The sequence below is a fragment of the Scyliorhinus torazame genome, chromosome 9 (assembly GCF_047496885.1).
Source record: "Scyliorhinus torazame isolate Kashiwa2021f chromosome 9, sScyTor2.1, whole genome shotgun sequence".
Taxonomy (NCBI): domain Eukaryota; kingdom Metazoa; phylum Chordata; class Chondrichthyes; order Carcharhiniformes; family Scyliorhinidae; genus Scyliorhinus; species Scyliorhinus torazame.
The window spans coordinates 214652494-214669302 of record NC_092715.1 but is presented as its reverse complement, the minus strand read 5'-3'; the positions used below and the strand labels follow the sequence as shown (position 1 = coordinate 214669302).

Sequence of the window (16809 nt, the reverse complement as noted above, 5' to 3'; positions counted from 1 at the left end):
TGTCTTTTAGACTAGATAATAAACTGAGGCCCTGTCTGCCCTCACACGTGGAGATAATAGATCCCATGGCATTAATTCAAAAAAGAGCAGGGGAACTAACCATGGCATCTTGGTCAATATTTATCCCTCAAGCAACATCGCAAAAACAAACTATCTGGTTATTATCACATTGCTGTTTCTGGGATATTACTGTGCACATGTTCTACCGCTCTTCTTTCGTTACAACAGTGACTGTATTGAGAAAAGTACTTAATTTGCTGTAAAGTACTTTGAGATGCCCAGTGGACATGAAAAGCACAATATAAATGCAAGTTCCTTTTTTAGAAACAATCAGGTTTTTGACCAACACTTCGCCTTTGTCCTGGTGTCTTCATGATAATGGCGGGCTACCCAATCTTGGAATGACCTTGTGCTGCTCTGAAATTGTCCACCTGTTTCCCGGAAAGAAACATGAACCAGGTTCAGGCTTTGGGACCATTGTGGAGTAGGCGGCTGCATCACTGTTCCTCCTGGCTCAATATTCAGGTGAATTTGTTTTTAATATTTTTGGTGGTGCTTGCAGCAGACCCTTTACAGGCGGTCGGTTAGGTCACATGTAGACTTGAACACAGTTGGGCTCAGCACTGGCACCAATGGCATTGAGGGCAGTTCCATTTCTGGAAGGAATTCCAGTCAGAAACGGAGGGAATTCATAATGGGGAAGAAAGAAATAGCTGAGGAACTAAATTCAAACTTTGCTTCTGTCTTCACAAAGGAAGACATGAAGAATGCACCGGAAGTTCTGAGAAACACAAGTTTCAGTTAGGAGCTGAAGGAAATTAGTATTAGTAAAGAAATGATTTGGGGGAAATTAATGGAATTGAAGGTGGATAAATCTCCAAGGCCTGATACCTCTCACCCCAGAGTAAGTTGCACTAGAAATAGTAGATCCATTGGTGGCCATTTTCCAAAATTCTTTGGATGCTGGAATGGTCCCTACAGATTGGAGGGTATCTAATACAACCCCGATATTCAAAAAGTGAGGTACAGAGAAAATAGGAATCTATAGACCAGTGAGCCTAATGTTGGTAGTAGGAAGTTGCTAGAGTCCATTATCAAGGATTTCATAGCACAGCATTTGGAAAGCTGTGGTACAATCAGACAAAGTCAGCATGGATATACAAAAGAAAATCATGCTTGACAAACCTGTTAGAACTCTACTAGAGTTGACCAGGGAGAACCGGTGGATGTTGTTTATTTAGACTTTCAGAAGGCTTTCGACAAGGTCACACATAGCAGATTATTATGTAAAGTTAAAGTTGCATGGGATTACGGGTAGTGTCTTGAGATGGATAGAAAGTTGGATAGGAGACAGGAAGCAAAAAGTTGGAATAAATGGCTCTTTTTCTGATTGATAGGCAGTGATTAGTGGGATACCTCAGGGATCCGTGCTAGGACCCCAACTGTTCCCATTATATATTAATGATTTGGATGAGGGAAATGTATTATCTCCAAATTTGCAGACGTTACAAAGTTAGGTGGGAGGGTGAGGAGGATGTAGAGATCCGTCAGCGGGATTTGGACAGGCTGAGTGAGTGATTATATGCACGGCAGATGCAGCATAACATGGATAAATGTGAGGTTATCCATTTTGGTAGCAAAAATAGGAAGGCAGATTATTATTTGAATGGGTGTAAATTGAGTGAGGTGGATACTCAGTGAGACCTTGGTGTCCTCATGCATCAGGCGCTGAAAGTAAGCGCGCAGGTACAACAGGCAGTAAAGAAGGCAAATGATATGTTGGCCTTCATCGCGAGAGGATTTGAGTATAGGGATAGGGATGTTTTACTGAAATTGTATGGGGCATTGGTGAGGCCACACCTGGACTATTGTGTGCAGTTATGGTGATCCTTATCTGAGGAAGGATGTTCTTGCTATAGAGCGAGTACAATGAACGTTTACCAGGCTGACTCCTGGAATGGCAGGAGTGTCATATGAGGAGAGACTAAATCGATTAGGATTATAGTCATTGGAGGTTAGAAGAGTGAGAGGGGATCTCATAGAAACGTGTAAAATCCTTACAGGATTAGACTGGGTAGATTCAGAAAGAATGCTCCTATGGTGGGGTGTCTAGAACTAGGGGTCACGATTTGAGGATAAGGGGGTAAACCTTTAAGGACTGAAGTGAGGAGAAAGTTCTTCACCCAGAGAGTGGTGAATCTGTGGAATTCATTGCCACAAAAAATATTTGAGGCAGAAACAAGAAATTTCAAGAAGGAATTAGTTCTTGGGGCTAAAGGGATCAAGGGTATGGGGGGAAGGTGGGATCAGAGTATTGAATTTGATGATCAGCCATGATCATAATGAATGACGAAGCAGGCTCGAAGGGCTGAATGGCCTCCTCCTGCTTCTATTTTCTATGTATGTTTCTATATATGAATCCTGAAATAGGTGTTAAACCATGAATTTGCAAAGGCAAAAGAGTTGTTTGATCCAGGCATGAAGTCCTCCACCATGGCCTGCATCGATAGAATAAATGCCTTCTTTCTTGTACAAAAGGAATGTCTTAAAGAAGATAAAAGAGGTGAAAAATTAGAAAGGTTAATGAAGGGAATTGTAGTGCCTAGGGCCTTGAGAGCTAAAGGTAGAGCGGAAAATGGTGTATCAAAGGAAGCATAGAAATGCTCAAGATGTTAAAAATGGAAGAACGGAATATTGCCAGAGGGTTATAAGGCTTCAGGAGATTATGGAGATGGAAAGGAATGAGACCATGGAAGTATTTGTACATGAGGACCCATTAGAGGTCAGGAGGCATTGAATTTGTGAGTGAATAGGACTTTGTGCAAGATATAGCTTTGACTGAGCATAAATGAATGGAGAGTGGAAGATGAGAGGTCAGCCAGGAGAGTTATGAATGTATTAAACAGGGCAATCATCAGTGAACATCCTTACTTTTGACCTTATGATGGAGGGAAGGTCATTGAAGAAGTAACTGAAGATAATAGTGCCTCGGGCACTACCCTGGTGGTCTCCTGCAGTGTTATACCAGGACTGAGATGATTGGCCTTCAACAACTACAACCATCTTTCTTGTACCAGGTATGACTTCAACAAGCAGAGAGTTTCCCCCGGATTCCCATTGACTCCAATTTTCCGGGGCTCCTTGGCGCCACATTTGATTAAAAAGCTGATGAAAAGGGCAGTCACGCTTTCTCACTTCTGACATTTAGTTCTTGCCCTGTTTGAACCAAGGCAAGAATGAGGTCTGGAGCGGAGTGGTCCTGATGGAACCCAAACTGACAGTGAGCAGGTTACTGGTGAAGTAAGTGCCACATTGATAGTTTTTTAAAGGATATTCAATTCCAAACACATTCAACAAAATAACAAGCTTAACATCCAATCAAAGTGTAAGTTTGTACATTTTTCCCCTTTTAAATCCCCCCCCTCCCCCGTGCGACAAACAGCTCCTCAAATATTTTTTAAAAATAAATTGAGAGTACCCAATTCTTTTTTTTCCCAATTAAGGGGCAATTTTGCGTGGCCAATCCACCTACCCTGCACATCTTTGTGTTGTGGGGGTGAAACCCACGCAGACATGGGGAGAATGTGCAAACTCCACACGGACAGTGACCCAGAGCCGGGATTCGAACCCGGGTCCTCAGCGCCGCAGTCCCAGTGCTACCCACTGTGCCATATGCCGCCCGATCTCCTCAAATATAAGCATGAACGGTCTCCACCGTACCTCAAAACACTCCTCCAGCCCCTTTAAGGCAAATTTGATTTTCTCCAACCTGAGAAATTTGTACTGATCCCCCAACCATGCCACCACTCCCGGTGGCGTAGCTAACCTCCATTTCAAAAGTATCCGTCGCCAGGCAACAGTGAGGCGAAGGTCATGTCATCGGTCCCCCTCCCTTCCAGCAGCTCCAGTACCTCCCACACCCCAAAGATCACCACCATAGGGTCCAGCTTCACCTCAACCCCTCCAACCCTTGATAGGATCCCGAACACAGCATCCCAAAAGTTCTCCAACTCCTCACACCCCCAGAACATATGAGCACGATTCGCTGGCCTCCTCCCACACTTCTCGCACCTGCCTGTTACCTCAGAAAAACCCCACTTATCTGAGCCCGAGTCATGTGGACCCTGTGCACCACCTTAAATTATATTAAACTCATTCTTGTGCAGGGGTAGGTTGAGTTCACTCGCCGCATGACCTCACACCAAAGTCCCCATCCTATCTCCCTCCCCAACTCCTCCTCCAATCACCGCTTGATCCTTTTTGTCATGGTATCCACATCAGCATATCATGGTGCAATCACACACACACTGATGGACAGGCAGTTGGAGCAACCAACACACACAACATCGCAGCCAATCACCAGTGAGAGCACACACACTATAAAACAGGGAACACCACAGTTCCCGCTCATTCTACCAGGAAATAGCTCAGAGCACAGAGCTCACAGCGCGCCACTCAGACATAGACCATGTGCTGAGTGCCTCACTAAGATAGTGGTAGGGCTGGGTCCACAGGTTAGCTGGTGAAGCACATACCCAAGCCAGCAGTTAGTTGTTACCGCTGTTAAGACAATAAAACAGAGTTGTACCATCTACAGCCGTGTTGGATCATTTGTGCATCGGAACACCCAACACGACATGATACCAGTAGTGGAAGCTAACCAGCGACTGTGAGACCTACCTGCACCCTTTCAGAAATCCGCCATCCTGCTCCATGGAAAACATCAGCCCGCCGCAGCCGCTCTGAATCGCTGGAAATCTTGGCGTAAACTGGAAGCTGTTTAAACAGCGCTTCCAGCTCTTCCTAGAAGCCACAGACAGGGAGAATGCATCGGACACCAGGAAGATCGCCCTCCTCCTCTCCACGGCGGGGCAACACGCCATCCACATCTATAACTCCCTGGCATTCGCGGAAGGCGAGGACAAAACAAAATATAAGACGGTGCTTCTGAAGTTCGAGGAACACTTCAGCGTGGAAATTAATGAGAGCTTCAAGGGGTACCTCTTCCAGCAGCGCCTGCAGGGTAAGGATGAGCCTTTCCAATCTTACTTGACACACCTCCGTATTCTCGTGCAGTCCTGCGGCTATGAGGCCACCTCCGACTCCATGATACGGGATCAGATAGTTTTTGGGGTCATCTCGGACACCCTACGCCAGCAGCTCCTGAAAATAAAGCGCCTCACCCTAGCGACTGCCATCGAGACCTGCGTCCTCCATGAGAACGTGACCAGCCGATACTCCCAAATCCAGGCGACCGAAACGGCACGGCACAGGTCCTACGAGGCGGAGTGGGTCCAGCTGATCGAGTTCGTCCCGGCCCGCAGCCCGAGGCCTCCCGCACTTGTACGCGCCAAAAGACGTTGATGCAGAGGGACGTGATGCACAGGCGCGCTCACCGCAGGACCGCACGCGGTGGCGCAATGAACGCAACGAACGCCATGACGTCACGACGTGCGGCAACTGTGGCTCCGCCCATTCAAAGTGGCAATGTCCGGCCAAAGCGCGACAATGCCTCCACTGTGGCAGGATGGGCCACCATGCTGCCTGCTGCCGAGCAGCTCAACCTGCCAACTCCCAACAATTCCGCCAGCCTCGCAGGGACGTGCGGGCGATTCAGCCCCCCTACACTGAGTCATATCCAGATAGGATGCAGGCGAGCGATACCGAAGACAAGGAGCCCTTCCGCGTTGCTGTAATCCACAAGAACCGGATGCCCCCAAGTCGGAACCACCAGCCGCTGCCAGTGCACAGCATAGATCCGGGCGATGAGTGGTGTGCCACCCTAACGGTCAACCAATCACAGGTCACATTTCGCCTGGACACTGGTGCCTCCGCCAATCTCCTAGCATGGTCAGCCTTCCAGACCTTGAAGATTAAACCACCGATTCTGCCATCCCACTGTAGGCTGGTTGACTACAATGGAAACGTCATCCCGGCCACGGGGTCCTGCCAGCTCGATGTTACACACAACTCACACAAAGCCACATTATCATTTGAAATCGTTGGATCCTCAAAGGACTCTCTGTTAGGCGCACAGGCGTGCAAGATCCTCCGCCTCGTTCAGCGGGTACAAACTCTGTCTCCAGAAGGCACGTCCGATTTCCCGGATGCAGACTTTAGGGCGCAGCTCCACTCACTCCTCGCACACAACCAGGAGGTTTTCAAGGGCATGGGCACGTACAAAATATGGCTCAAACCGGACGCCACCCCGGTCATTCACGCACCTCGTAGGGTCCCAGCAACACTCAAGGACCGCCTCAAGCAGCAGCTGCAGGACCTGCAGGACCAAGGAGTGCTTTCCCGGGTCACGGAGCCAACACCATGGGTCAGCTCCATGGTGTGCGTCAAGAAGCCCTCCGGCGAGCTCTGTTTCGACCCAAAAGATTTGAATCACAACATTATGAGGAAACACTATCCCATACCCAAACGAGAAGAAATCACGAGCGAAATGTCTCGGGCAAAAATATTCACCAAGCTTGATGCCTCAAAGGGCTTTTGGCAGATTCAATTAGATCAGTCCAGCAGGAAGCTGTGCACTTTCAACACTCCATTTGTCAGATACTGCTACAATAGGATGCCGTTTGGCATTATCTCGGCCTCCGAGGTGTTCCATCGCTTCATGGAACAGATGATGGAGGGCATCGAAGGGGTACGCGTCTACGTAGATGACGTTATCATCTGGTCCACCACACCACAGGAGCACATCAGTCGTCTCCAGCGTGTCTTTGCACGGATACGAGATCAGGGCCTGCGCCTCAACCGAGCCAAGTGCTCTTTTGGCCAGACTGAGCTAAAGGTATTGGGGGACCACATCTCCCGGTCGGGTGTGCGGCCTGATGCCGACAAAGTGGCAGCCATCGCAGCCATGCAGCAGCCGTCAGACAAGAAGGCAGTGCTGCGCTTTCTCGGGATGGTCAACTTCCTGGGGAAGTTCATTCCTAACCTTGCTTCGCGCACAACTGCTCTTCGCCACCTGGTCAAAAAAACACCGGAATTCCAGTGGCTGCCCGCACACCAGAGTGAATGGGAGGAGCTCAAGGTCAAGCTCACCACCGCCCCGGTACTGGCATTTTTCGATACCACACGGGAAACAAAGATCTCAACTGACTCCAGCCAGTCCGGCATTGGGGCGGTAGTCCTGCAAAGGGACGACACCGCATCATGGGCCCCGGTCGCCTATGCGTCGCGGGCCATGATCCCCACAGAACAGCGCTATGCGCAGATTGAGTGCCTTGGCCTGTTGACTGGCATCGCCAAGTTTCACGCCTATGTATATGGTCTTCCGCAGTTCACTGTGGAGACCGACCATCGCCCCCTGGTCGGCATCATTCAGAAGGACCTCAACGATATGACCCCTCACCTCCAGCACATTTTGCTCAAGCTCCGGAGGTATGACTTCCAACTTGTCTACACCCCGGGGAAGGATCTCATCATCGCAGATGCTCTGTCCAGGGCGGTCAACCCACCGTCCGACTCGGAGGGGTTCGTTTGTCAGGTCGTCGCACAAGTAGCCTTCACATCGGCCAATCTGCCGGCCACTGATGCACGTCTGGCCCACATTCGCCGTGAGACTGCGGCTGACCCCCTTCTACAGCGTGTGATGTGCCACATGACGGAAGGATGGCTCAAGGGGCAGTGCCCGCAATTTTACAACGTCCGGGACGACTTGGCCATCATTGATGGTGTCCTCTTGTAGTTGGACCGGATAGATAGGAGATTCTGTGGGAATGAGAGACTCGCGGTTGGTATGTTGCCTCCCAGGTGCCAGGGTGCGTGATGTCTCGGATCGTGTTTTCGGGATCCTTAAGGGGGAGGGGAGCAGCCCCAAGTCGTGGTCCACATAGGTACCAACGACATAGGTAGGAAAAGGGATAGGGAGGTAAGGCAGGAATTCAGGGAGCTAGGGTGGAAACTTAGATCTAGGACAAACAGAGTTTTTATCTCTGGGTTGTTACCCGTGCCACGTGATAGCGAGACGAGGAATAGGGAAAGAGAGGAGTTGAACGCGTGGCTACAGGGATGGTGCAGGAGGGAAGGTTTCAGATTTCTGGATAATTGGGGCTAATTCTGGGGTCGGTGGGACCTCTACAAACGGGATGGTCGACACCTGGACCAGAGGGGTACCAATATCCTGGGGGGGAAATTTGCTAATGCTCTTCGGGAGGGTTTAAACTAGTTCAGCAGGGGCTTGGGAACCTGAATTGTAGCTCCAGTATACAGGAGGTTGAGAGTAGTGAGGTCATGAGTAAGGTTTTAAAGTTGCAGGAGTGTACCGACAGGCAGGAAGGTGGTTTAAAGTGTGTCTTCTTCAATGCCAGGAGCATCCGGAATAAGGTGGGTGAACTTGCGGCATGGGTTGGTACCTGGGACTTCGATGTTGTGGCCATTTCGGAGACATGGATAGAGCAGGGACAGGAATGGTTGTTGCAGGTGCCGGGGTTTAGATATTTCAGTAAGCTCAGGGAAGGTGGTAAAAGGGGAGGGGTGGCATTGTTAGTCAAGGACAGTATTACGGTGGCAGAAAGGACGTTTGATGAGGACTCGTCTACTGAGGTAGTATGGGCTGAGGTTAGAAACAGGAAAGGAGAGGTCACCCTGTTAGGGGTTTTCTATAGGCCTCCGAAAAGTTCCAGAGATGTAGAGGAAAGGATTGCAAAGATGATTCTGGATAGGAGCGAAAGCAACAGGGTAGTTGTTATGGGGGACTTTAACTTTCCAAATATTGACTGGAAATGCTATAGTTCGAGTACTTTAGATGGGTCCATTTTTGTCCAATGTGTGCAGGAGGGTTTCCTGCCACAGTATGTAGATAGGCCAACGAGAGGCGAGGCCGTATTGGATTTGGTACTGGGTAATGAACCAGGACAGGTGTTAGATTTGGAGGTAGGTGAGCACTTTGGTGATAGTGACCACAATTCGATTACGTTTACTTTAGTGATGTTTTGTAAGGGCCCCGAAGAATCCAGCACGAGTTTTAAGGATATAAAATAATAACGTTTATTTACTATAACAATATATACATAACAGTAGCAGTAACTTCCCTTGCTACCTTCTCCTTCCTCCTGGTTCCTGGACTGGCCAGCTTATTTATAGTAGGAGTTTCTCCGCCCCCCTCATTGGGGAAGTTCATACTCCCATAGGATTGTGGGATAGTCATTAGTCCCCAGCCAATCGTCAGTAGGCAGGTTATAACATCCCTCCCCCCCCAAAGTCCAAGGAATCCACCATAGGCCCTGGCGAAGGAAGGCGTCGAACTCGTTTGGCCGCAGGCCGGACGCCATTTGCACGCGGCGCTGGATCAGGTGGCGTATAACGAGAGGGAGACCGGCGCTTCCGTGATGAACGGCGCGGTTGTACATCCACGGCCTGTGGACCCGAGGATTACCCCTCTGATTCATCCTGTGTCTCCATCTCCGAGTCAGAGTCTGCTGCCTCCGTCATGTCAGCGTCTCTATCCCCATTCGGTCCCGTCATGACCTGCGCAGGCTTCGAGTGAGGCACCAGTGGAAGATTTGGAGGACTACCTTCCCTTGTTTCTGGTCTTTGCCGCTGTTGAACTGAGCTCCGGGGGCGGGGAATCTTTTGCGGGGATGATCTTCTGGACCGGACGTGGTCTACATGTTTTCGCTGGAGACGACCCTGGGCTTGCACTTGGTACGATATAGGGCCCGTTTGGCGAAAGATTACACCAGGAACCCATTGGGCACCACCAGCAAAATTCCGCACGAATACTGGGTCACCGGGCGCAAACTGCCGAATCGGACGATGCCGAGACAATCCCGGTCCCTGCCGTTCTTGTGTGCGGCGTACTTTTGCGCCAATGTCCGGGAAGACCATACTAAGGCGGGTGCGAAGTCTCCGGCCCATTAGGAGTTCTGCGGGAGCTACCCCAGTCACTGTATGGGGGGTGGTCCTGTACGTAAACAAAAACCGAGCCAGTCTCGTGTCCATTGATCCGGAGGACTGCTTTTTTAGGCCTCTTTTGAATGTTTGCACTGCACGCTCTGCCAACCCATTTGAAGCCGGGTGGTAAGGGGCAGTGCGGATATGGCGGATGCCGTTCATCTTTATAAACCTAGCAAACTCCTCACTCGTGAATGGAGTGCCATTATCCGTGACCAGCACCTCGGGGAGGCCATGCGTGCTAAATGATGAGCGCATTTTTTCAATTGTTGCGCAGGACGTTGTCCCCTGAATCTTATGCACCTCCAGCCATTTGGACTGGGCGTCAATTAGCAGAAGGAACATGGATCCCTGAAAAGGGCCTGCGAAATCTGCATGTAAGCGTGCCCAAGGCCGCCCCTGGCCATTCCCAGTGATGTAGGGGCGCGGCCGGCGGAAGCTTCTGATGCTCCTGGCAAATGGAGCAGTTTTGGGCCACCTTCTCAATGTCGGTGTCGAGGCCTGGCCACCAGACATAACTCCGGGCCGACATTTTCATCTTGGTCACGCCCTGATGCCCATTGTGCAAGTCTGATAATATCAGCTCCTGGCCTTTTTCCGGGACAATCACACGCGTCCCCCACAAGAGGATGCCGTCTTCCACGCTGAACTCTGACAGCTTGGAGGAAAATGCCCGCAACTCGCCTGGGAGCTGTCTATGCTGCCCACCATACAGGACTATGTGCCGAACCTTTGACAGGACTGGCTCCGTCTGGGTCCACTCACGGATCTGTGATGCCGTGACAGGCAAGGTGTCCATAAAATGTAGGGTTGCAACCACCTCACCGTTCGTGGGGGTCGACATGGGGCCGGTCGATAAAGGCAATCGGCTCAGTGCGTTGGCATTTGCTATCTGCGTACCTGGTTTGTGCTCCAGAGAATACTCATATGCAGCAAGCAACAAAGCCCAGCGCTGGATCCGTGCAGAAGCAATGGGCGGTATTGGCTTATCCTCTCTGAAGAGTCCCAGCAGGGGCTTATGATCAGTCACGATAGTGAAATGGCGGCCGTACACATACTGGTGGAAGCGTTTCACTGCGAAAACCACTGCCAGGCCCTCCTTCTCGATCTGCGCGTACTTTTTCTCCGCTGCAGTCAATGTGCGGGAGGCGAAAGCTATCGGTCGCTCGGCCCCGTTCTCCATCTTGTGGGACAGGACAGCCCCAATACCATACGGGGATGCATCACATGTGACGAGCAAAGGCTTTCCCGGATCATAGTGGGTTAGTAACCCAGACGACGACAATTGTTGCTTTACCCGCCGGAAAGCGGTTTCTTGCGGCTGACCCCAAACCCAGGTGTGATTTTTCTTTAGCAGCAGGTGTAAGGGGGCCAGCGTAGTTGCCAGATTGGGGAGGAACTTCTCGTAATAGTTTACGAGACCGAGAAAAGAACGAAGATGCGAAGTGTCAGTCGGGGTGGGGGCGTGTTGAATTGCACGCACCTCCTCTGCAACGGGGTGCAGACCCTCGTGGTCCACCCGATAACCTAGGTAGACTACTTCTTTTGCCTGAAATACGCACTTTGTGTGACGTAAACGGACTCCAGCCTCCGAAAGGTGTTTAAGGACAGCCTCCAGATTTTCCAAATGCTCTTGCTCCGACGTCCCTGTAATCAACACGTCATCTAGGTAGACAGCCACACGTGGTAAACCTCTCAAAATGCCTTCCATAACACGTTGAAAAATTGCGCAGGCAGAGGATACTCCAAAGGGCAACCGTGTATATTCATACAGGCCCCGGTGTGTGTTAATTGTTACATATGGTCGGGAGGCAGGGTCCAGCTCCAACTGCAGGTAGGCGTGACTCATATCTAATTTTGTGAATGAGAGTCCGCCTGCAAGTTTCGCGTAGAGATCATCTATGCGAGGCATTGGGTATCGGTCGAGTCGGGAAACTGTATTCACTGTAAGTTTATAGTCGCCACACAAGCGAACTGTGGCATCTGGCTTCATTACTGGTACAATTGGTGCTGCCCAGTCAGCAAAACGGACGGGCCTGATAATACCCAAACTCTCCAAACGAGTGAGCTCCCCTTCTACCCTCTCGAGCAAAGCGTAAGGCACTGGGCGCGCCCGGAAATAGCGCGGCGTGGCTCCTGGTTCAACTTGGATACGGGCTATGGCCCCTTTTATTTTCCCCAAACCAGGCTGGAATACCTCTGGGTATCGTCCTAGCACCTCAGTCAACCCTCCAGAAACTGTTTGGAGGATGTGCTGCCATTGCAACCGCAAATGGCGCAACCAGTCCCGACCCAACAGGCTGGGCCCATGGCCACGCACTACGATAAGTGGGAAACGCCCCTCCTGGCGTCCATAGACAACAGGGGTCATTGGGAAAGCTAGGGAGGAGATTGCTGAGCCTTTGGCTTTGCTCTTTAAGTCATCTTTGTCAACAGGAATAGTGCCAGAAGACTGGAGGATAGCAAATGTTGTCCCCTTGTTCAAGAAGGGGAGTAGAGACAACCCCGGTAACTATAGACCAGTGAGCCTTACTTCTGTTGTGGGCAAAATCTTGGAAAGGTTTATAAGAGATAGGGTGTATAATCATCTGGAAAGGAATAATTTGATTAGACATAGTCAACACGGTTTTGTGAAGGGTAGGTCGTGCCTCACAAACCTTATTGAGTTCTTTGAGAAGGTGACCAAACAGGTGGATGAGGGTAAAGTGGTTGATGTGGTGTATATGGATTTCAGTAAAGCGTTTGATAAGGTTCCGCATGGTAGGTTACTGCAGAAAATACGGAAGCATGGGATTCAGGGTGATTTAGCAGTTTGGATCAGAAATTGGCTAGCTGGAAGAAGACAAAGGGTGGTGGTAGATGGGAAATGTTCAGACTGGAGTCCAGTTACTAGTGGTGTACCACAAGGATCTGTTTTGGGGCCACTGCTGTTTGTCATTTTTATAAATGACCTGGAGGAGGGCGGAGAAGGATGGGTGAGTAAATTTGCAGATGACAGTAAAGTCGGTGGAGTTGTGGACAGTGCGGAAGGATGTTACAAGTTACAGAGGGACATAGATAAGCTGCAGCGCTGGGCTGAGAGGTGGCAAATGGAGTTTAATGCAGAAAAGTGAGGGGTGTTTCATTTTGGAAGGAATAAGAGGAAGACAGAGTACTGGGCTAATGGTAAGATTCTTGCCATTCTGGTCACCGCATTATGGGAAGGATGTGAAAGCATTGGAAAGGGTGCAGAGGAGATTTATCAGAATGTTGCCTGGTATGGAGGGAAGATCTTATGAGGAAAGGCTGAGGGACTTGAGGCTGTTTTCGTTAGAGAGAAGAAGGTTAAGAGGTGACTTAATTGAGGCATACAAGATGATCAGAGGATTGGATAGGGTGGACAGTGAGAGCCTTTTTCCTCGGATGGTGATGTCTAGCACGAGGGGACATAGCTTTAAATTGAGGGGAGATAGATATAAGACAGATGTCAGAGGTAGGTTCTTTACTCAGAGAGTAGTAAGGGCGTGAAATGCCCTGCCTGCAACAGTAGTGGACTCGCCAACACTAAGGGTATTCACATGGTCATTGGATAGACATATGGACGATAAGGGAATAGTGTAGATGGGCTTTAGAGTGGTTTCACAGGTCGGCGCAACATCGAGGGCCGAAGAGCCTGTACTGCGCTGTAATGTTCTATGTTCTATGTTCACCTTCCAAAAAAGGTCTTGGGGAGAAAAATGGGAGGGGCTGAAAAGCAAACAGGAATATTGCAGCACGGTCATCTTCACCAACTGCACCCTGTCAGGTGCAGAGTATACCACCTTTTAAGGCCCCCCTTGACCTCCTCCACCAACCCCGGCAGGTTCTACCCACGCATTGCGGCCCACTCATGTGCAGCCTGGATCCCCAGGTACTGAAACCGTTCCCTTGCCACCTCAAATGACAGAGCCTCCAGTTTCACCCCCGCCCCACAGCATTCACCGGAAACACCTAACTTTTCCCTACATTCAATTTATAACCCTCTATACAACCCAAAACACCCAGGTGCATCACCCTCATTTGCACACTTGCCATGGGGGACACGTACAACAACTGAACCCATGCCACAAACCTCGGCCCAAACTCAAGTTCCCCAGAATCTCAAACAGATACTTCCACTCTACCCGATCAAAGGTCTCCTCCGCTTCCATGGACACTATCACCTCCGGCACTCGCCCCCCCCCCGTCAGGGTCATAATTACATTCATCAACCTCCTAATATTACTAGAGAGCTGCCTCCCCTTCACAAAGCCCGTTTGGTCCTCCGAAACTACCACTGGCACATCCCTCACCAACCTTCTCGCCAATACCTTTGCCAGGGATTTCATGTTCATATTTAGCATAGAGGTGGGTCTATAGATCCCGCACGTCAATGGATCCTTCCCCTTTTTCATGATCAGCGAAATTGACACCTGCATTAATGTAGCTGGCAACTCCCCCTTTTCCTCTGCTTCACTAAACATGCTCAAAAGGTGGGGGGACCGACTCCCTCATGAACTGCTTCTAAAGTTCAGCCGGAAAGCTACACTGCCCAGGTGCCTTCCCTGACTGCTTCATGCCATTGCAATCTATCACCTCCTTTTGCCCTAACGGCTCCCCCAGTGGCTGCCTCTTCCCTTCCTCAAGCTACGGGAAGTCCGCCCATCCAGAAACTGACACATATCTGCCTCCTGCCCCCCTGGCTCGACCCCTTACAGCCCATCACAAAAACCTTGAACACCACATTTATCCTCTGTTGGCCAGCATGGGACTTGTCTCCTCCATATACTCATACTGTACCACTCTCGCCTGCCGTAGCTGACCCACTGCCCTATCCGTCATCAACCGGTCAAACTGCCCCTGCAACATCTTTCTTTCCGCCAACAACTCCTTTGTGGGAGCCACAGAATACCTCCTATACACCTCCACTATCTCATCCAACAGTCGCCATTGCTCCTCCCTCCTCATCCTATCCTTATGGGCCTTGGACAAAATAATTTCCTCCCCGGACCACCGCTTTCAAGGCTCCCAAATGGCAGCCGATATCTTCCCATTCTGATTGAGCTCAACATAATTCTTAATCGCCAATGCACCTTCCCACAGTACTCCTTGGCAGCCAAAAGTCCAAATCCAATCTCTACCCCGGCCTCTGTGCCTGACCTGAACAAAATGTCATGTCTAGGAACTGTGGAGCGTGGTCTAGAATCACTATCGCCCAATATTTTGCCCCTTTCACCCCCATCAGCACCGCCCAGCTCAACACAAAAAAGTCAATCCTGGAATAAACCCTAGATACATGCGAGAAGAAGGAATAGTCTCTCTCTCCCGGATGTCCAAACCTCCATGGATCCACCATCCACATCCTCTCCCATAAACCTTCCCAGCTCTCGCGCCATCCTCGACCTCCTCATCAGTTTCGGACTCAACTAATCCACCCTAGGCTCCAATACACAATTGAAAACCACCTCCCCCCATAATCAGCTGGTGGGAGTCCAAATCCAGGATCGCCCACAATAGCCTCTTCACTGATCTAGCATCATACCAATTGGCTGCATACACATTCACCAACACCACCAGAGTCCCCACTAGCACTATCACAAACCTCCCTCCCGGGTCCCGCACTTCCCTTGACTTCGAGTCAAACCCCGAGTGGAACACTTGTCCCACCCACCCCTCCCACAACCTCATCTGATCTTTCACTCGGAGATAGGTCTCCTGCAAGAAAGTCACCTCTGCCCTCAATCTCTTCAAGTGCATGGACACCCAGGACAGTTTAATCTGCCCATTTAGCCCACGGACATTCCATGTCACAATTCAAAAGATACAAAAAACTCAAAAAACAAAAAAAGCGGGTGCAATGTCTCCTAGTCAGCAAACAGAAACAGATAACACTTCCACCCAAGATCTCCCTTCAGCTGCCCCCCCAGCTTATGTTCCTTAATAAAGTAATTTGCCTCCTCCAGCGTCCCAAAGTAATATTCCCAGCCCTCGAAAGTTACCCAAAGTCTGACATCCCAAATCTGGTGCCGATACAGCACTGCCTTGGCCTTGTTGAACCCCACCCATCTCCTGGTCAGCTCTGCTCCAATGTCTTGAAAGATCTGGATTTGGTTTCCTTCCCACTCACAACCTGGCACTCCTCAGAATCTTTTCTTTGTCCTGGAACGTACGCAGAATCACTGCCCATGGCGGCTCCGCCACTCTTGGCCTCTGCCTCAGGGACCTATGGGCCTTGTCCAACACCTCCTTTTCCATCAACCGGCATCCTCGTGACATAGCCCGTTGCACTCATTCCCTCCACTCTCTCTGGAAGGCCCATAATCTGCAGATTCTGCCACCTGGGCCTATGCTCCTGGTTCTTCACATTTGCTCACAGCATCTTACACATGACCCCAGGATCGCCATCTCCACCCACAACGACAAAATCTAATCACTCTGGTCAGGCACCGTCTTCTCCACCTCCTGGAACATCTTCCCCTGCACCTCGAGGCTCTTCTCTACCTGTTCCAAGGTCCTGCGAAGAGATGCCACCGCCCCCTCAATCGCCCGTGACCAGTCATTCTGCATTTCCTTACGCTGCTGCTGAAATTAGTGCTTAACGAAGCTCATCAACTGCTCCAGTTGAAGCTTCCCAGTCGACGACAGACCCTTCCCTCTTCGCCATTTTTATAATTGATGCTGCGTCACGCGTCTCCTCCAACTCTTTAGCCAGGGCTCTCACTGTCTTCTGTCGAGTTTGGTAACCCGTAGACCATGCCCATCCAGGGGAGAAGTTATCCCCCTCCACTCTCGGCACAGCCTTTCTGCCGAAATTCCCCAAAGTTCGGGTAAAAGGGGCCAAAACCAATGCCTTCAAGGAGGAGCCGCCCTGTGGGACTGTGGCCTCCATTGGAAGTCACCACCGGTAGC

At 50.3% G+C, this 16809-nt stretch overlaps 1 protein-coding gene across 2 annotated transcripts in view; it reads right to left on the bottom strand.

The window, feature by feature from the left end:
* The window catches only part of LOC140429731 (transmembrane protease serine 11C-like), a 125280-nt gene that overhangs the window by 5034 nt on the left and 103437 nt on the right, over positions 1–16809 (bottom strand). The window lies entirely within an intron of this gene.